We start from the raw sequence: 21,767 nt of genomic DNA, 5'->3' as shown, positions 1-21,767 counted from the left end.
ATTATTTTAAAAGTTAAATAAAGAACCAGGAAATTCAGATAGGTGCTGGGGCATTTTAATAGACTCTATAGGCAATTTAAGGTAAAATTGGGTCCTTCAAATTTATGTTAATCATTATTTATGGCTTGATCTATTTCCTTTGTAGTAACAGCCTATTGGAGAACTGTAAAAGATTTTGACTTTTCTGTCTGATGACTTCAAAAACAAAATCCAATGTGGTCTTTTAGCTATTAAATAAATAAATAAATAAATAATGAGCAAACAAACCTCCCCAGGATGAAGGGGTTATTGCTCAAGCGCTCAGGGTTCTGTTTATTGCTATGCCTCTCCCACTATGACGTGTTCTGCTTCCCACACTCAAGTTTCCACATCTCAGCTTAGCCCGTTACTATACATCAAAGAAGCACAGAAATTAAATGGAAAACTTTACAGAATAAGCTTTATCATCTCGATATATGACTTACATCTTTCCACAGCAGACCCCAGAAGTAGGAAGTATTAGTAGGATGTAATTGCCTCCACTTCTTGGAAAAGACAACCATAACAAAGAGGGCTCTAGTTTCAGAAGTACCTGCCCGGGCATACCTCTTGGGAGGGGATGTTGGCAAGTTCAGGCCAACAAACTCCTCTCTAGGAAAAGGCACTTGTGTTACTAACTTGTGCTTTTGTGGCTAAGTTGGGATGCCGTAATCACGTGTTTAAGGAAAGGGAACTATGACCTCATGAATTGGAAGCACCACAGAGGGCATATGTCGGAAAATGGAAAGCTGTATCTGCGTTTTTCTTTAAGGGACCACACCAGCGCCGCTGAGAAGGTGAAATGTGCCTAGTGAGATGGGATAATTGAAATTTTAAGTATATTTCATATTAACTTTTTAAAGATTTTAATTTAGTGGCTACATATGGCTCATGACTGCCCTATTGAACAATGAGCCTCTCAATACATATTTATTTATTTTTATTATTTTTTTTTGGTTTATTCTAAAATGCTTGTTTCACACACACGTACAAAATTGTGTAGATTACCTTCTTGTCCTGGATAAGAGATGATATTTTTCTGTCACCAATCTAAAAATGATGGGATCTGAGAAAATGAAACCAATAAATGAAGTAGCTCAAGTCTCATACACATTTATTTTTAATTATTATATGAGATAATAAAACGGTTTTTTTAAAAAATTGAAAAGGTACACATCTGAAATTGTCAATTTTTTTTAATTTAAAAAATGCTTTCAAACTGGGAGTGGTGGTGCATGACCTTAATCCCAGCACTTGGGAGGCAGGCAGAGATCTCTGAGATTGAGGCCAGCCTGGTCTATAGAGCAAGTGCCAGGACAGCCAGGGTTACACAGAGAAACAGCCCCCTACCCCGCACGCGCGCAAAACAAACAAACAAACAAAAAACCATAAAAGTGATTTCAATAACGTGAAGGTCAAAGTGTAGAGAGAGTGGCCGCTACATCACAAAGGGCTCTTTTTTTTTTCTTTTAAAATTTTTGACTACTTTCTCATCATGTCCATTTCTTTAATTTTCTTTTTCAGCCAGAAAACCATGATGTCTGAGTGGTCCCAAACTGTTCTTTCAGACTTTAAGTATGATGCTTTCCTCGCGAGACTTTATGAACGTGCCTTCCCTCTCCCTGCGGGACAACTGCAGCACACTGTCATGGGACCTAACCTTATTAAATTACCAAGTGCGAGATGCCCGTAACTCAAGGAGCAGCAGGTGCAGACGGAGCTGCAGACTGAAGAGAGATCGTCGTTTTTAAACATCCCCACCAGTTGGCGAAATAACAGGTGTCTAATTCCTCAGCCTTTAAAAATAACTTTAAAAAAAGCCTGCGCTGCATAAGCAAATATTTTCAAGTTTGTTTTTAAACCATCTTCAGGTTACCTTGCTCACAAAACACATTATACATTGATTTTCTGTCTTGAAGTTACATTTGTAACCTAAGCTCTTAAGAATTTATTCCTCTTTAGAAATGAAATAAATAATTATGGTTTAAGTGGAAAATTAAATTGTGTTTTTAAAACTTCTAGGTAATATTTATCAAGGAACGTGACATAGTAAAGAGCCTGTAGTAACCTTCCCCTAACCTGTCCTTTTATGCAGTTTTTCTCAGTGTGCAAGCGCTTTTCAGTGATGACACACATAGCTTGAAACTTAGCAGAATGCAGGAAGAAAATATTCCCTTCAGTACTACGTTTTGAGAAAATCATGAGCCTACAGACCTAGTCAGCAATGTCTATAATCCCAAAAGAAAGGAGATTAAACAGTAAATATCAGTCTAAAGTCCAAACTAACACCCTACAGCCACCGAGGCAACTAAATCTGTGGGGCGGAGTGGTGAATAAGTAATTTCTTACAGTTTGGTAAGCAACAAGTGAGTGAGGCCCAGGCTAAGAATAAGTCATGGCACAGGGAACAGTGATGGCTTACAGGACCTGCTGGCCAGCCTTCCAGAAGCTTCATACAAGGCAAGTGTTCTTAAACAGCATTAGTATTTGGTGAGAAAAATTCCTACCTATTTTTTTCCCTTGGACTTAACCTCCTAACAATGTGGGCCAGAGCCACCACAGCCATGCAAAACAGAAACAGCACCCCTCCTAAATCAGGCAAAATGTGGTCCACACACATTTTAACACCCCAGGCCAGCTTCACTTCTCACCAACATCCCACAGAGCCAAGGAGCTTACCCAAGAATACACCATGCCACTCTATCCTGGGTGGCTCAAGACATGAGAAGCCCAGATCTCCCTGCCCATGTGGTATCAGGTCTCCTCCAAAGACAAGAGTGGGAGTCTTCATAGGTTCAGCCTCAGACCGGAAGAGCTGCAGTACTGAGTGTAGCCATGCTGCAAAGAGGCAGCTAGTACCTTACAATACTCATTTGCTTGTGTCTTACTCAGCCAGGCAGCTCCTGCGAGTCCAGGACGATGCTGAAGGCAAGAACTGAAGACAAGAAAGCTCTGTATGAGCCAAAAATTCCACCTTGGCTTTCTTAGTTACTATGATACCGTAATTTTCTGAAGAAAACAAAAAGATCTATGCCAGCCGGGCGGTGGTGGCTCACGCCTTTAATCCCAGCACTCGGGAGGCAGAGGCAGGCGGATCTCTTGTGAGTTCGAGGCCAGCCTGGTCTACAAGAGCTAGTTCCAGGACAGGCTCCAAAACCACACTGAAACCCTGTCTCGAAAAACTAAAAAAAAAAAAAAAAAAAAAAAAAAAAGATCTATGCCATGGCTTGTTCGTCTGATCCATAAGCAAGTGTTTAAATTTATACTTGACTGAGCCGGGCGGTGGTGGCACACGCCTTTAATCCCAGCACTCGGGAGGCAGAGGCAGGCGGATCTCTGGGAGTTCGAGGCCTGCCTGGTCTACAAGAGCTAGTTCCAGGACAGGAACCAAAAAGCTACGGGGAAACCCTGTCTCAAAAAATCAAAAATAAAAATAAAAATAAAATAAATTTATACTGACTGAAGTTCTCTCGGTGCTCTTGCCTGTAAGACACGAAGGTGGACTTTCTGAATATAAACTTGGACTTTTCCGGGACCAGTCTTAACACTGCTCAGAAATAGAGGCCGGCCTACTTTATTTAAAACATTAAGAAAATAATTGCAAAGTCTACGCTCAGTAATCACATAGCAGCATTACAGTTATGTTTTTCCTTCTACCCGTGAAAGGACAATTATACATTTCCTTTCCTCTCCAACCTGTTAAAGAGAAAACTCATGTAGGGTGGAAGTAATTTCTATTACAGTTAGCAAAGTGGGTAATTGATAAAGTTTGGCAGTGAAATAAAGAATTCAAATGTGGGGCCAGGGGATAATTCCACAGTGAAATGGTCCCCAGAACCCACATAAAAGAAACTGCAAATAGACAGATATAATTCTAGCACCAGAAAGGCTGTCATCCTAGATGAGCCTAGCTGGTGAGTCCCAGGCTAAGGACAGACCCTGACACTGCCTAACTAGCTTCTGAGGTTGACTGCTGGCCTCCATATATGCATGCACACATATGCAACTATACAAACATGACACACACACTATATTAAATTTGTATGTAAGATACCTATGTATAAAACATCAGAAGTAAAAATATGTTTGAGATTATTATTTTTTTTTTTTGCTTTTGAAAAAAATCCATCAAGATCTCAACCCCCATGCATGAAGTGTACTTCATCAACATCTATTGCAGGAAACCGGTGAAGCTGAGTTTAAATTATCATGCAGGGGCCTGGGGAGCTGACTCTGTCATTCAGAGTACTCATTGCTCTTCTAGAGGACCAGGGTTCAGTTCTCAAAATCCAGCTGGCAGTTTACAATGACCTGTAACCCTAGTCCCGAGGAATCAGCTCTTCCTTCTAGTGTCCACAGGCACCAGGCCCAAATGTGGTGCACAAACATGAATACAGCCAAAGCATACATACACATAAAATAAGTAAATCTAAAATATTTTTAAAGTCAAACTATAATTCAGCCAAAAAAATGTCAAATGGCGAACCTACACTACTTCTGTGAATTTTTTTGTCTACTAGAGTTAATCAAAGCATTCCCTAATGAGCAGGTGCTTGGGAGCCAGGCTTAGGTCCAAATTCCCTCTCTGCTCTTCTAAGCTCTGCAACCCTGTGGGGCTTACTTGACCTTTCCAAGTTCATCTCCTATTAAACCGTCTTGAAAAGGATGGCTATGCGATATAAAATCAATTCAGAATGTCAGTTCCTAGGCGTGTGTCAAGCTCGCACATACTCTTCTTGCTTCCTGTAGTACTACACTCTGGGCTGATATGAAAGTGCCATGATGTTAAGTTTACTCTGTATAACCTGTGCAAAGACTCAAGTCGAACTATAAAGACATCTACTTCTTCATACTAGAAAAAGATACAAAGATAGGAACCTACAACACCCTGGCCAAAGCAATGGAGAACTCGCAATGTTTATTTAGTCCCTGTTTTCTCCCTCTATAGCATGTAGTATTGTCTACCCACTCCCTTTGAAATTCCCAGTCTCTCAGCATCTACATCTGCAATGCCACACTTTTCCTTTTTCTTCCAAACCTCCCTCATGTTTCTTAATCTCTCTGGTGAAATGGCTTTCTCTACTCATCTCTTAAATTTTAGGACCACTCATGAGTCTCTGTCCTCTTTGGTTGTTTACACTCTCCCTTGGTGACCTCCACTCTTATAGTGAATTTAGCAATTATCCATGTATGCTTGCCCCCAAAATACTTAGGTTTTGCAATGCTCCTCCTATGGGCTTCGAAATGTCTTATGAAGCTTCTTTCCTTCTCTGTCTCAGAGTTATCTCAAAATCAAATACCAAAAACAGATATCAAAATCAGAGCACATACTTTCTCCAAACTAACCTGGAGTGCTTTATATAATCATTTTAATCTAACCTCCTCTCTAAACCTTGCAATTCATCAACCGCCAAAATATCACTCTAGCATTCTTTTAAAGATAAGTTCAACTTTTTAATTTTCCCATGTCAATTCCTTGCTGACACAGCCCTAAACTCTTGATGCTTGGTACAGTCTACTGCATCCAACCTTTTATTTTTCCAATGTCAATGTCTTTGTTGACACAGCCCTAAACTCTTGATGCTTGGTACAGTCTACTGCATCCAACCTTTTATTTTTCCAATGTCAATGTCTTTGTTGGCACAGTCCTAAGCTCTTGATGCTTGGTACAGTCTACTGAGAGTTTGTTCTTTTTTTTTTTTTACTCATTGTATCACTCTCCTTCCCAAGATATCCACAGCATTGAACCAGAGCCACTTTCTAAACTCTCAATAGAATGGTGTCACTCTCTAGTTTCAAGCACCTCAAAAGTCCTATTCCCTCCGAGAGACCAGCACACTCCACACCGGCTCAAAAACTTCTCTGTAACACCTCTGTGTACCCTCTGAGCCCCCTCTTTCATCACTCCCCGCTCCACCCCTACACTGTGTGAGCCATCAATCACTCCCCCTCCACCTCTACACTGTGAGCCACCCATCACTCCCCCTCCACCCTACACTGCATGAGTCACATGGGATTCCATGTGGATCCACTACACCCTGAAGTTGCTTCCCTTTGGAAATGTGTGCACGGTGCTCCTTACCTTCAAAGAAGCATCTCCATTTCATGACTTCTTTTTCCAGCCAATTTCAGCTCAGTTTCCACACCACAGCTGTGTTCTGAAGTTCTTTCACAGAGACTCTGAACTGCATTGCTGTCTTCTGGTCTCCCCCAGCAAAGCATGCATTGTCCTAGATTTTAACTTCTAGAACTTATTACCTATCCCCTTATTGGACAGCAAATATTGATAGATAACATCGAATACAATTCAGGTTAGACTGAGGAAGATCCATATTTTCACTCCTCTCTGGCTTTCTTCATTTCTCACTATTACAACTCTCAGGAGAATATTCTGCACTAACTACATCCAATTTCTCATGTTCCAATTACGCAGAAAATGAGGGAAATCTTTATGTATATTTTTTTAGATTCTATACAGACTATGAAACTTCTTTCTTGCCAGTCATGTGGCTCACGTCTTTAATCCCAGCACTCATGAGGCAGAGGCAGGAAGATCTCTATGGGTTTAAGGCCAGCCTCGTCTACAAACCGAGTTCCAGGACAGTCAGGACTGTTACACAGAAAGACCCTGTCTTGTAAAAAACAAAAAAATCATAAAACAAAACTAAAAACCCAAACAAACAAACCACCCTGCTTTCTTGAAAAAGATGAATGACCAAATCCAGGGCTAAAGTCTCAGTTCTCAACCACAGGGAACATTCATCACCACCCTAGCCTCTGAGGAGGCATTCTGACTGGATTCCTTAGTTGTTCCTTTTTTGCTAGCTGTACCTGTTCCTTCCTCCTCTCATGGCCCACAGATTTTCGTCATCTGCTTCTCCATGTACAGGTTCTCGTTCTTGTACACTCTAAACTCAGCGTAGCCCTGGCAACACCCAGCTCTGCCTTTAAACCAAACAGATGTTTCTCCCAAACGATAAACCCAGCTGTCCTAGATTTACCCAACATGGCCCCTGCACGTCACTGTGAAGGCCACTTTCCATCCATCCCAAATGAAAGCAATCATCATATCTGGAAACAAGCTCTTTATATTTGCTCATTTCTAATCCTGTGTCTGCCCTGTGGCCCAGAGCATGGACTTAGAACTCGTATGCACTGTGAGCCTCTCCCTCTCTCTAAGCCAATCAATCAAAGCCTGATGACTCCACCGGCAAGCGTTTCTCCCCATTTTCCCTTTCAGGTAGTCTGCCATTATTTGACCTTCAGATTTCAGAAATAATCAATTAACTCCTGTCCAAATCACAACTCACACACCCAGTATTTCCAGTTTTACCTTTCTAATCATCAAGATGAGTCTTGTCACTCTTTGGGTTTAAATGTTTACTAATTCTCATTGCTTAGAGGATGAAGTTAAAGTTAATAAAGCCTTTTTGAAATGATCTATGTTTTTCTTGTTTTCGCTCTTTCTTCTTTTTTCCTCTTCCTTCCTCTTCCTCCACTTCCTTCTCCTTCTTCCTGAGAGAGGGTTTCTCTGTATAGAACTGGCTATCCTGGAACTCACTCTATAGACCAGGCTGGCCTCTAACTCACAGAGCCCTGCTTGCCTCTGCCTCCCAAGTGCTGGGATTAAAGGCGTGTGCCTCCACTGCCCCACTCTTTTCTTTTTATTTATAGGATAAAATTTATATTTTAATTGACCAAAGGCAAGACAAAAGCCTGTTGCCACAACCTTGCTCTATGTGCTAACGCTTTATTAAATTAGTTCTCTGATGATGTCATACCTGTAGCCAATGCACACTGACCATTCTAACTGACCTCCCTCTCCCATCTTCTATCAAACCTGTCTTCTAGCCTTCTCTTCCATACACCGCTTCCTCAATTCGTGTCTGTTCATCTTGTTTTGAGATCTGCTGAATTATACCAGGGCCAGATGCATAAATGTGGGTTTCCACTAACTGCAGATACATGATAAAGAAAGTGACTCCCCACACTTTTCCGGAATCTATCACTAGTCAACAGCTCAGTAGAAAAAGGTAGCGCCTGATGATTCCTGCTATTTCTTCTTAATTACCCTTCCCCAAGCATGCAGAAAGGTGTGAAGTATAGGAGCACACACTTGGGTTTCCATGTGTTCTATCATATTCCAGATAACCTTGACTGTGTCATAGGCGAAAGATTCACAAAGCCCTACTATGGGGATTAAATAAGACAATACAAGTACTTTAACTGTGTGCTGGCTAGTCTTGTGTCACCTTGACACACAAACTAGAGTTATCTGAAAGGGGGAAATCTCAGTTGAGAAAATGCCTTCATAAGATCTGGCTGTAAGACTTCTTCTTAGTGATTGATGAAGGAGACCCAGCCCATTGTGGGTAGTGTCACCCCTGGACTGCGGGATTCTATAAAAGCATTGCTGAGAAAGTCACAGGGAGTAAGAAAGCAACATCCTCCATGGTCTCTGCATCAGCTACTGCCTCCAGGTTCCTGCACTTTTTGACTTCCTGTCCTGACTTCCTTCAATGATCAACATCAGTGTGCAGGTGTAAGCCAAACAAACCCTCCCCCTTCCCACCCTGCCCAACTTGCTTTTTTGGTCATGGTGTTTCATTGCAGCAATAAAATCCTAAGACAAACTGTAAAGATTAAATAAATGAAATTGTAGTTATTGTGATCATAGTTCTTTGAAAACATTATAGAATTTTCTTTTTCAGAAATGGTTCACTGGTGACTACATACCTCCTGGCCTTTTCTTACTTAAGCCCCTACACCCACAGCATCCAACAAGACCTTGCACCTATAACTTAAGCACCTACATCAACAACGTGTCCAATAGGACCTTGTACCGATCATTGTATTTTTATCTGTTTATATCACCCCATTTCTAGAACTCTGGAAGCTGAAACGAGACCTGACTTGTGGTTGGTGCTACATTTAAAAGAAAGCAAAGACTGGGAGGTGTAAGATAGTCTCGGTGTGTAGCCCAGGCTAACCTTGAATTTACATCCCTCTCACCTCAGCTTTCTCAAGGGTAGAGTAGTACACCATCATACCTAGCACTTCTCTTGAGATAGTGTCTTGCTATGCTACCCAGGCTAGCCTTGAATTCCCAGGTGATCACAGAGGAATAAGATCTATCCATATTTAACCTAATAAACTTAGGGAATCTCAGACATTGTTTCTATCTGGACCAATAATTCAACTTAAAGTTGCATGAGCTTAACAAATAAAATACAATAAAACTTTATGCTACCAAACGCAGGTAAGTATCCATAAATCAAGGCAATGTTAGTGGTTTTCTCAAGGCAAGTGAAACTACAAACTTTTGTTCATTTGCATGTTTTCTTTACTTTATGGGTCCATTCTTGACGTCTCTCTAAGGCAAAGCATATTACTTTTGTACTTTGTAATGAAAAGTAAAATACATGTTACTTGCTTTTTTTTTTCTTTTTAAGCTTTTAATCAAGTTTGTTCTTTGAGAACTTCATACATTCATATGCTCTGGGATGTTCTGTATGCTATGAATATATGTCATTCTCATTGGTTGATAAATAAAGCTGCTTTGGCCTATGGCGAGGTGGGAAATCGAAGCAGAGATACAGGTGAAGAAGGATAGAGTTTGAGACACCAACTAGTCACTGAGGAAGCAAGTGGAAAATGAGGTAATGCCACAGCCACATGGCAATACATAAATAAAATTGGTTAATTTAAATGTAAAAGCTAGCTAGTAATAAGCCTGAGCCATAGGCCAAACATTTATAATTAGTATTAAGCCTCTGAGCAAGTGGGCTGGTGAGAAATCTCCAGTTACATTCATACAAAACATTGTAATTTCTGTCATCACCACCCACCAACTCTGCTGTCTTGGTTTTTAGAACAAATGATGGCAATAGAACAAAGGTCAAAGGAAGGCAAAAAAAAAAAAAAAAGACTGCAAGGAATTTTAGGTATCTTTTAGAAAAATGCTTATCCAGATCAAAACTAGGCAGATTGTTAACGAGACCTCCAGACACCTACCCAAGTCATCCAGTGTTGTTTCTTGGCTCACAATGGGAGTCTAGTAGTCTCTTTGCAAACCTTCACAACTGCCAAGTAGGAATTTGCAAAGAGGGTGGGGTTTTCATTTATTTGTGGGTATTCATTCATTTATTTCCTTATATTCGGGTTTCCCTGGTCTGAATTTCTTTGCCTATTTTTTGGAGGCTATAACATAATGTGAACAAAATGGAAGTTTTTGATTCAAGGAAAATCATTGGGTTTTCATTTTGCTTTGGCAGTCAGGAAGCTTAGAACAAATAAACATTTTTTTTTGCAAACTGTCCCACACACGTAATATGTTGTGGACTATTACTTTAACTATGTAAAAATATGCTGCATTTTTTTAATTATGTAAAGTTGTGTTGCTGTTTCACCTTGCCTGCCTAAGGCTGCTGATTGGTCTAGCAAAGAGCTGAATGGTCAATAGCTAGCCAGAAATGGAATAAGCAGGGCGGGCATGGGGGAGAAGAGAGAGAGAGCGACGAGAACAAGAGAGAAAGAAAAGGAGACCCCTCAGGCTAGCCAGCTGGGCAGCTGCCAGACAAACAGACATGGAGTAGGACATACAGAATGAAAGAAAGGCAAAAGGCCCCAAGGTAAAATGGAGATGAAGAGAAACAGGTTAGTTTAAGTTATAAGAGCTAATCAGACAAACATAAGATAAGGTTGAGCACCCATAACTAAAATTAAGTCTCCGTGTTATGATTTGGGCGCTGGTTGGTGGCCCAAAAGAAAGCCTGCTACAGTTATATATATTTTAGTGCTCTATATCTTTCATCTAACTTTCTTCCTCTATTATTAGCTGCCCTACTGAATGTGCTTTATTATAAGTCACAGCAAACCTGTTTGGTGATATAAATTGCAATAAGCATACTGACAAGCTTCATGATTTCATCTTTCTAGATATAAACTTTATTTACCACCCATGAAAATCAACTTCCTGGATCAAATAAAAAAAAGATAATAAAATGGATCATAAGGTTTCTGGACATCAAGCATTTTCTATCAAATAATATTTAGTGGGTAAGGTATAACTAGTTCAGAAACAGGTTTAATATCCCTTGAAATTCACCCCGTCTTAGATGGAGGACTTAACACATCATTTACTAAGTTTGCTAAAAGCACAGGAAAAAAGAAGTTGGCTAAACCGCAAAAAGATTCATTTTTCTTGTACTCGTTGAAAAAGGTCAAAATTGTGAAGTATCATTATAACAAAATGGTAACATGAAGGTCCCCAACAGGATAATAATGAAAACATGAACTCTTTTACGGAGGTCTGCTTGCTTAAGCTCGTGTCTGTCCCTTCATCACACTCTGGGTAAACAGAATTGAAATTAAAATCCCTTGCACCCTTTCCTTGATTGCAGGACCCTGTCATTCTCTTGAGCTACACTAAGTTGAATGCCCTATTTGCTTTGATATACTTCCCAGCCACTCTGTAACGAGAAGGAATCTACGGCCATACATTAATGGTTGTTCATTTGTTGTACAAAGCACTAAGGGAAGTTAATTGAATTTGTTTTTCTCCTTGCATAATGTGTGGTGGTAAAAGAATTGGAGCTAGCAAGCTAGAAAGATTTAAATGCTAGATTATGGGCAGGCCAATTAATTTTGCCTAATTTGGCTTCCTTTTCCATAAAAGCAGGGATAATACGGCCCTTCCAACATCGGTGGTATTCGATGACTTTGTGCACAGGCTGCACAAGCATGTGTGAAGATCTGCAGCGAACAGAGCTGATAGCTGGGGGACAAGCCTGCTGTGAAGATCTGCAGCGAGCAGAGCTGATAGCTGGGGGACCAGTGATAATTTGCTACTCTACTTGTTTCAGGTTTTAGTTCAGCCACGGCCTGCATATCTGTGTGCAGGTATATATGTGTAATTTTGAAAAGAATCATTTAATAGTCATCGTCTTATACCTGTAGGTGTCTAGAAAGCAGTGAAAATAGCTAACCCTAGTTGGTCTCTAGCAACCCCCGATGGCATCAACACAGAGCTAAACTTGCAGAAGGAACAGATGGCATTCACCTGCCCTGTACTCCCTCCCTCCCGCCTGCCCTCTCTCCTCCCTGTGGGTAAGGACTCAAGCCTTTGAAGTAGAGGACAATTTGAGTGGGGTGAGATTAAGATGCTTCAAAAAGAACAAAAGTTCTCTCCCTGCAAGGAAAGAATCCCAATTTTGTTTAATTCCCAACACTCATCTTACTTTACAAGCTCCAATCATGTAAAATAAATGCATCTGGATTTCTTTTTAATAGTGTTGTTTTAAACAGCACGGCCATTAAATGAGTTAGACCCTGAGATCCTCTCTGCCAGAAAGATTCTTCTACTGCTGCATGGGCTCCCAGAGATGAGAGGGAAACCCACCAAATGAAGGACTTCTAATCCTAACTTCTTATCTCTTTAGCCATACTGGGCATGCTTTTATGTGATGAGATAAAGGAATAGCAAATACATTTAGTAGAGCCATGGGGGAGAGCATTATACATGCTATAAAGAAACACTTTAATATAATTAAATAGTGCAGATTCCAACTCCAAAGTTATCAATAGTGTTTCTAGAATGATAGGTATAATTCACTTCAGGGGCATATTTATTTTTGTTTGGTTATTTGCTTATTTTGTGGAATAATAAGAGGTGTGGAATTTAGTTCACATGATGGAAATCCATCAGAGAGAGGAGGCAAAGAAAAGGGAAAAGAGAAAGGAGAGAGAAGAAAGGCAATGGGATCCTGCAAAGAGAGTCCATCTGCAGTGGTAATAGCATCTTTGCTGTAAGGCGTGCTATGTGCAGTCTTGTTTTCCGTGTGTAGTCTTTGGAAATTTCTGAATGATTTGCCATGGCTGTTGCAAGTAGGTCCCTTGAGGACAGTGAAAGTCCATTAAGTTCTAAAGTCAGGAAAGCTGGCAACTGACTTGTCCGATTCCTAAGAGCAGGACACACAGTTCTTAAACTGTTTCAACCCATCCCCATGAACATCTTGTGCTGTCTCCTCCCTGGGTCTGACTCTTCGTTTTGATGATATTAAACTGGTATGCAATGTACTGTGATTAAATGCACTCCTGTACTCTCTCTCACCCCTCCCACTCCTGATGAGCCCTGCTTCCTAACTTGGCTCCCTCTCACCCTCGTGTCCCTCCTTGCTTTTCTGTAGTAGGGCACGGTCTTCTGTGCGCAACACAGGTTATCGTAGTTGTGACCATGTAGCAGCGGTGATTGCCTACATGAGGTCCAGAAAGGTAGTTATGGCTTTTGTTTTTTATAAACCACTAGCACATCCATTTATTTGTTTTGTTTGTTTAATGCAGGATCTTACTATGTAGCCCAGCTGGCCTCAAACTCATGACCTCCCTACCTTAGCTTCCTTAGTTCTAGGACTACAAGTGTGTCCACAGGTCCGGCGTTGCCTGCTAGTAGAAGTTGGTGGAAAATGGAAGACTGGATTAAGAGACTCACCTAAGTTCCTTAAAGGCAGAATGAGAACATGGCCTTTGTCTTCAGTTCACCCTTCCACCTCTGTTGCAAGACAACAGATTCTGTATTGGGACTGGATTGGGACACTCTCTCTAAGAGAAAGAGAGCTTAAGTCTTAAGTAGAGGCCATGTCTACAGGGAACATTTCATTTTAATACATGCTCTGCCTTCTTAACCACACTCCAATTCCCTTAGAGGAATTGCCTTCCTTCTGCTGTGTATGCCTTTATGAAACAGTAAATAGAGCTACCCTCTCCTCTTCTACTTCACAGACTAGAGCCCCAGGAGGTGACATTCCACAGTCCAGCTAGGATGAAAAGGCAGCTCAGTCCTCAGAGTCCTCCAGAGCCAAGGAAGGAAATACACAGTGCACTTGTGATATTCAAACACAAATGAGAAAACAGGATAAATCAGGGTTTAAAAAACAGGAAAAAGTAAGGGCACATAAAAAATAAAGGACTCCTAGGCACCCAGAGGTGGTCTAAGATTCACCGTGAAGCTAAGTTTGTTGGCCCTTGCTTATTGTCAAAACACTTTTAAGGCTGAGGTAGGAGCATTACAAATTCAAGGTCATCCACCACTAACTATTAAATTTGAAGCCTGTTTCAAAACAAGTATCTGTAAGTTGTTCCAAAAGCTTACCATGGTCTATAATTCCTTTTACAAACAAGAGTGCAAGCCATGTTCACAGACAAACACATCTTGACCATCTGTGACACATGTATAATAAGACTTTTTTTAACCTTCTTTGAACTGTTTTTATTTAATTACTTGTAAACACTACAAAGTGCCTCATAATCCACTCATAATCTCATGTACTAAAGAACATCTCTTTAGATAAAAGTGTACAAAATAGTGTTACTTAATCTTTGAAGATTTACAAGATTGTATCTCTTGAGCAATGTAACTTCAAAAGCTATAAAAGCATACATGCATGCATGCACACTCACGCATTAGCATATGGTCAGGTTCTATGTTTGGGACTTTGAAAGAACTTTTGGGAAATATTTATGAGGTGAGTAAAGTGACCTTTTTGCCCTGCTAAGTCATGCTGGACAGAATCTCCTGTTCAGGAGCCCAGGATCCTTTCAAAAGCCACACTGCAGGGATCAAAGCCACAAGCAGATGTATTAGAGTGAAGGCCGGGTCTTTTGAGAATGTAGACTCTGTGTGCATTTGTCCTGTGCTCGTGCTTGTGTGTGAAGAGAGAGCATTAATTCACATCCTCTAATGAGGAGTTTTTCTTGGAAAGCTTACACCCACTCTTGGATGTGTGTTATTGCTTATGTCTCAGGGTTTGTCTTCCACACCCACATGCACACACTTTAGTTTATGCTAAAAAGAATTTCCCTAAGTAACCTCCAACTTTGGCTATATCAATTGATGCTGAAATTAATTTCTGTAGTGTCGGTCAGGAGCCACCCTCACCTGGGTCTCACAGGAGGCCTCTGAAAAGAACTCAGACTACATAGCTGGCAGAATTGAGCTCAGAGAGGTAGAAACTCTATTCTACTGCCTGTAATTCCTTTTCCTTAGGGAAACTAGTTTTTACACTGAAGCCCTTCAACTGACTAAATGATATCCACACATATTGTTTATGGAAATTTGCTTTAATAAAGCCAAATGCTTACAATTGTGATTCTCATCTACAAAATCTTTGAAGCAACATCTGGAATATTATATTCCAACCAGCAACATGCATAATTAGCCACCACAGGTGTGTATCTGACCTTCATATTAGTGCTCATGTATGCAAAGCCTAGTCCATAGAAGCATGCAGTGGGATATCCAAGGGAATGACTTAAGAGACAGTAACGAAGCCGTTATACAAATAGATATGGATAGAGTAAGAAAACTCGTAAGAGGCTGAAAATCGTAGGAAGCCATTCACACCCTGCACCCCAAAAACAAACAGGCAAATCTATCTTCTTTCATTTCCCATCTTTCAGCCTCCTACAGCTGTCAAGACCCAAGCAGATGCCAAAGAGCAAATAAAATGGGATATTAGAACCTGTGTACCTGAGACTCTTTATCACTGAGCAAGGCAGAAGAGGTTAGTGCATTGATTTGGGGGAGGGGAGGGAATATAGAAGCCAATCATGTCACCAGATGAATATGATTCAATAAACACAGTGGGTTTTGGTAATTTAACAGCATGAGCTTCATCGTTCCTCATTATGGCTGCCTGTTGTTGTAGTGAGGCAGACTTCCAGACACTCCCTACTTACTATCATGGTTGGTTTTTATGGTCTCCTGGATTACATTTAGAAGCAACTACAGGTTGAGGCATGGGAAGATGATTTCAGAAATGATTCACTAATGGGGACAATCTTCCCTGAATGCAACAGCACCAATCCATGGGCTCCCAACTATCGAATTAAAGGGGGAAAAAGAAAGCCAGATGAATACCAGCATTCCCTTCATTTGATTTTTGTCTACCAAGAAGTGGGGAAGCTTCTCTGACGCCCATTCCAGCTTCCAGGATGTTCTTCCCAAGTGCATGGGGCCCAGCAACCGTGGGCTGAACTCTCTGTAACTGTGAGGCAAAACCAATCCTCTCTTGGGTGGATTTGGTCAACTATTTGGTCTTACCATTTTGTCCACAGCATGAGAAGAATTCCACATTCCCGCACGTGACTTTAGAACACCAGTTCAGGGCTTACAACACTGTGAAGGAAAGTCAGCCACTGGCAGCAGTCCTCTGCTTTCCAGAATGCTCACGTGTATGCTTGTAAGATGAAGAAGCTGTCAGGCGGCCCATTGGTCCCTGTACATCTTGCCAAGTGACACAGTACTTGAAAGTGTGCCTGAGGAAACTAATACCTTTTCTCCTTGTACTTTCAAAAAAAAAAAGCCTGAAAGAGTTCAAAGGCTTTTCCTGTAAGTACTGCTAAGGCCACCCAAGGAAAAGTACAACTGCACTGAAGTGAACTGTGCCTTCTAAGGACCAGAGCGTAGAGTGTTGCCTCAAGGCAAGAGGATCCACAGAGGATTCATCTTTGAATCTCACTCCAGGTGGCCCCCGGAGGGGCTCTGCGGTATGGACTTGGAAGCCCATGTCTGAGAGTTCAGAAATGAGTCAGCAGAGCAGGTCTATCAGAATCGAACAGACATTCGACACTGACAGAGGGAACTGAGACTCCAGACAATGAAAGCTTGTATTCCTTTTCTTGAAATCCTCTTTCTATCACATCCTCAAGGCCTGATCATCAAGCTTCAGAGAAGGTTGTTGCAGGGATCAGAGAGCCTGAGGCCAATTCTAACTAGAGGTGTACAGGAGTAAGTTCGGATGGAGGGAAACAGCACTGTGCTTGGGATCCTTACAATAAACAGGATAGGTGTGTGTGTGTGTGTGTGTGTGTGGTATGTGTGTGTGTGTGTGAACACAAGCCCATGCTTGTGCAAGTGGAGGCCAGAGGGTCTTTGACATTAGGGTCTTCTACTATTACTGACCATCTTATCTCTATGAGACAAGTCTCTCTTTGCACACAGAGTTCAACAGTTGACTAGATTGGTGGGCCAGAGATCTCAGGGGATCTGCCAGTCCCCATACTTCTCCCTTGGCTAAGATTACAGACATGTACAACCATGCCCAGGTCTTATATGGTGCCAGAGATCCGAACTCTGGCCCTCATGCTTGTGTGGCTGGCACGTTACCAGGTGAGCCATCTCTTCAGTCCCCAAATGACACATTGTAGTTGCCAAAACAAGATCTTTCTTTTGGTTGAAATGAGTAATAGGAAGTTTTTTTTAAGCTGGATAAAATGACTAGAAAATTCATTATATGTGAGGCAGGGCTTTATCCAGGATGAAAGATATTCAAAAGAAACACACCACAGAAGGTGGCTAGTCCGAATAAAGCTGTTTCTCTGCTCCTGCCCCATAATGTCCAGATCACTCAAACATAGACCACGGAAGAACACAGTTTTGTTGCCACCTCTCTCTCACAAAAGGTGGCATGGCCATGCAGCTGTCTCATGGCCTTTGTCCTGAAGCATATCATCTAGCTGCAGATTTAGTTACCAAATCAAACATCTAAAGAAGTTTTCCAAAGGGGTTTTTCTCACCTCCCCCAAAGTCATTTTCTTATTCATTGCATTTGACCCGTCAAATTCTCAGCTCTATTATCTGCGCATCACCCAGGCACTGACCCCCACGCCCACACCCTCCTTGTCAATTTGCACCTGCTCAGCCAGTTTGCTTTTCATTAATGTTATTTATGGGGTGTCTGCTTCCTTATATTAAAGTTTTATAGTGAGACGATTCAAGTGTGGCTTGTACAAAAGCAGGAAAAGGCTATCAAATTTTCTTTCCTATAAAGTAATTATAACTTTCTTTTTTAAAAAATTTTAACATAATTCCTTTATAGATTCTTTGAGAATTTTACATCATGCATCCCAATTCTGCTTATCTCTCGGTGCCCCCGTATCTACCCTTCACCCTTGCAACATCCCCCCAAAAGAAAAACTTTTAAAATAAAACAAAATAAAAAACCAACAACAGCAAAAACCTCTTCACTTCTTCATCGCCCCTGCCTCTCTGACACACTTCAGTCATCTTAGTGGTGCTGGGAGCCATGAGGAATGTCAACAGGCCATGTTTTCCCCCTAAAATCCTTTTAAAGTTGTACTTCAAACAAAAATATTCAAAATAGGTTGCATCAAGCAGTATTTAACTCACATTTTATTTGTGCTACCTGAGCCATTTCAGGGTTTGCAAATTGTGGGAACAGATGGGCTGAGCCCAGCAGAAAGCCAACTATTTCACCAATATTGTGCACCTTGACAAGACCTCCCGTCTCCTACAGAGGATGCTGCCAGCAGCAAGTACATTTGTGCATCGCTCGGGTGCCTCACAAAGCCTCATTCACAGCCTTCCTACTAAGCATAGCCAAGGCACTACTCAGAGGCCAGTTAGGCCATTTAATTTGGTGTGAGGTTGCTATTATCGAATTTGCCTCATCGTTGCCATTCTCCACCGGCATCCACTGGGTACCAGAGCATCATTTGGACACCTGGGGTTTAGATGAGCAATGGCTGCACTTGGTGCTGTCTCCTGAGCACCATTCTCTTCTATCCGCCATACTCGTTAAAACAACGGGTTCTTCTTTTTGTTGGTGTTGTTATATTTTGTTGTGACAGAATCTCACTCTGAAATCCCCTCTATTCTCAAACCTAAGGCCATCCTCCTCCTGACTTCTGTAGCCTACTGAGTGCTGAGATTAAATGTGTGAGCCACAATTCTCCGCCTCGAAGTGATACAGTCAGTGCCAGTCTTGCCTTGGAATATTCTGTTAGAGACCCTCCACGGGCCTGCTTCACAGCTAACGCTTTACGGTTTCAGTGAAACTTTTTTAAAGTGTGGTTTTGGACCTTGCCCAGAGAGGGTCACCAAGGATGCTGCCTTAGCAAAGGAGCAGTGGAGTGCCGGCTGTGAGCCAAAGTCAGGCTGGCTAAGCCAACGGTGAGGGGCTCCATCTCCAGGAAAAGGAGCTCAAGCTGGCTAAGCCAACGGTGAGGGGCTCCATCTCCTGGAAAAGGAGCTTTTAACTTTCCACAGAGGCATCACCACCTTGTTCTGCCACTGAGACGTGTACTTCGGGCGCTGCGTCTGTCCAAATGAGGTGCCCTTTTCCTGTTTGTACAACCATGCTACAAGGGACGTAATTAGGTTAAGGCACACTTCCTGTAGAGAAGTTGGGGGAGGAGAAAAATCATAGGACAGGTGTTACATTGTGATCAGAACCATCTTTCCCTCCCTAGTTCCAAGAACCAAGAACCAGGGCCAGAGCGATGGCTCAGTACCTAAGAGCACTTGCTGTTCCCCTGGAGGACCTGAGTTCAATTCCCAGCACCCACGTGGAGCCTCACAATGGTCTCTAGCTCCAGTCCCAGGATCTGACACACTTGAACCCAAAGTGTTGCACAGACAGACGTTCAGATAAAACACCCCACACACGTAAAAAAAAAAAAAAAGTTATTTTAAAAATCCTATATTCTGTACATTTTGCATATTGTTATAAAGATGTGACGAGAACTTGGAAACTCCAAAGGACCCCAGACAAATGGAAGCTACCATCATCCCCTATGTAGAAGCACATAGAAAACAACAAAATGTATTCCTACGTGAATTGCTGCCGGAAGTGAAAGGACTGTCTCTAAAATGCACAAATCAGAACACACACATGCTGAGCAGAGTGGTACACGCCTGTCATCCCAGCTTTTGGGAGGCAGAGTCCAGAGGACCGCTGCAGGTTTGAGGCTTGCCTGAGCTATGTATGGAGACCCTATTTCAAAAAGGGAAAAACAAACATAAAACCCGCACTAGCAAACATAAAACATACTCACGTCTCCCTTTTCTTTTAGCACACTTTAGGGAAGTGCTTTGACTGCCAGTTAACTTTCAAGGCATAGTCTTTCCTTTCCCTGAAAAGTGTTGCACAACTTGCTAATGCCAGCCTTGTGCACGCGTTTAGCCCAGACCTTCCTGACATAGCCAGGAAGAGCAATTGACATTAAGTCTGGATCCCCTGAATCCATTTCTAACAGCTGTATGGATGCGAGCAGAGTCTGCTGAATATTCAGACCTCCCTCCGGGATCCTATACACAGTTTAAAACAAAGCAGTCAAGCGTTCATTAGAGATCATTCTTGCCTATACTCCTGGTTTTAGATTAAGAAATCTGAGAAAAATTTTTTCCCCTCTCAGAACCTTCTGTAGCTATTTTTGCCCATGTCTCTTATAAGTGGTTACCCAATTAGAGGGTATAAATTGTCTGGGAAGAGAGACGCTTTCATCGCTGTAAAATAATTGAGCAGAGGCTGTCACCCCAAGAAACAAACAAACTGACTGAAGCCAATATGCATTAGATGTGAATTTCTTGGGATACCTAGTGGCGCTTTTTGAAATTCTTTAGTTTTGTAGATTCAAAAGAAGCTAATTTACAGATGTACAGGGAAGTCATGAATCTTTCGTCCTCCTTTATTCAATAGTGACATATTTTGTAAGAATAAAATAAATAAAAATAATGCTGACATGAGCACAGTCCCCAGAGGTCACCCAACTACACTTGCATTCCTGAATGTGTGCCTTGTAAAGTTTAGTCACTCACAGAGCTTCATGTAACTGCAACCGCAATCTGACTGGAAAACCATTCCATACTCATGAGATCCACCTTACCACTTGTATATACCATTTCTACTCACTCCCTAAATAGCTACACCTCACTTGGCTCTTTATTTCTTCAGTGTCATTTTTTTTAATGTAATAAAATGAAATTTACAGGATTAGCTTTTTTTTCCTATCGGATGATTCTGCTCAAGTCCAAACTATGGACATGCAACTGGGTTGTTCAAATCCAGTGGAGGTGCTGGAGAAGTGGCTGGGTCACTAAAAGTGCGTACTGTTCCTGCAGGGGACCTGAGATTGATTCTCAGATCCCATATCAGACAGTTCACAAACTCTTACGACTCCAGCTCTAGAGAATCCAATCCCCGACTGTAGACTCCAAAAGCAGCCTCCCACATGGAATAAATTTACATCGACATATGCTTGCATGTGCAAATCAAAATAAAAGTCAAATGGATTCAGCTGCAGCCACCGTCCTTCTGGTATACCATGTGACAGTGAAGCCCATAACCAAGCATTTGTCTCCATTCGGAAGAAATCATGATTCACTTTTAGGTGAGGCAGCTGCTTCAGGAGGACATGGTCCTGTTGCTGTCTGTAGAAATACTGCTCCTTTAGACAAATAATTACGGTCGGAGAGGCTGAGTAGCTAAAAACTGATCTCATGTTCCCACCAGATTAGTTCCATCATCACAGCCTTTCTTATCATTAAGAAAATCTATGCTCCATGAAGATAATATGGATTACCTTATAAATATTTCATCCCCAGCTAATACCATGATGATAGTTAGCCATGTCTGTAGCAAATCATACCTCTGTGAATCTCTTAAGTGAAAATGCATTGTGCAATAAACATGGACACAGGATTTCTCAGTCTCTTCTTCTAGGGTTTCCTTCATGTTCTGACTCAGCATTTTGTGTTCCCTGAGAACTCTGATTTCCATGACTCAGCATTTGGTGTTCCCTGAGAACTCTGATTTCCATGACTCAGCATTTGGTGTTCCCTGAGAACTCTGATTTCCATGACTCAGCATTTGGTGTTCCCTGAGAACTCTGATTTCCATGACTCAGCATTTGGTCTGATTTCCATGATTCAGCATTTGTGTTCCCTGAGA

This window comes from Microtus oregoni, unplaced genomic scaffold (assembly GCF_018167655.1).
Source record: "Microtus oregoni isolate MIOR12 unplaced genomic scaffold, Mior012 000038F_ref0000394, whole genome shotgun sequence".
NCBI lineage: Eukaryota > Metazoa > Chordata > Mammalia > Rodentia > Cricetidae > Microtus > Microtus oregoni.
The sequence above is the reverse complement of the archived record's forward strand: the minus strand, read 5'-3'. Positions refer to the sequence as shown.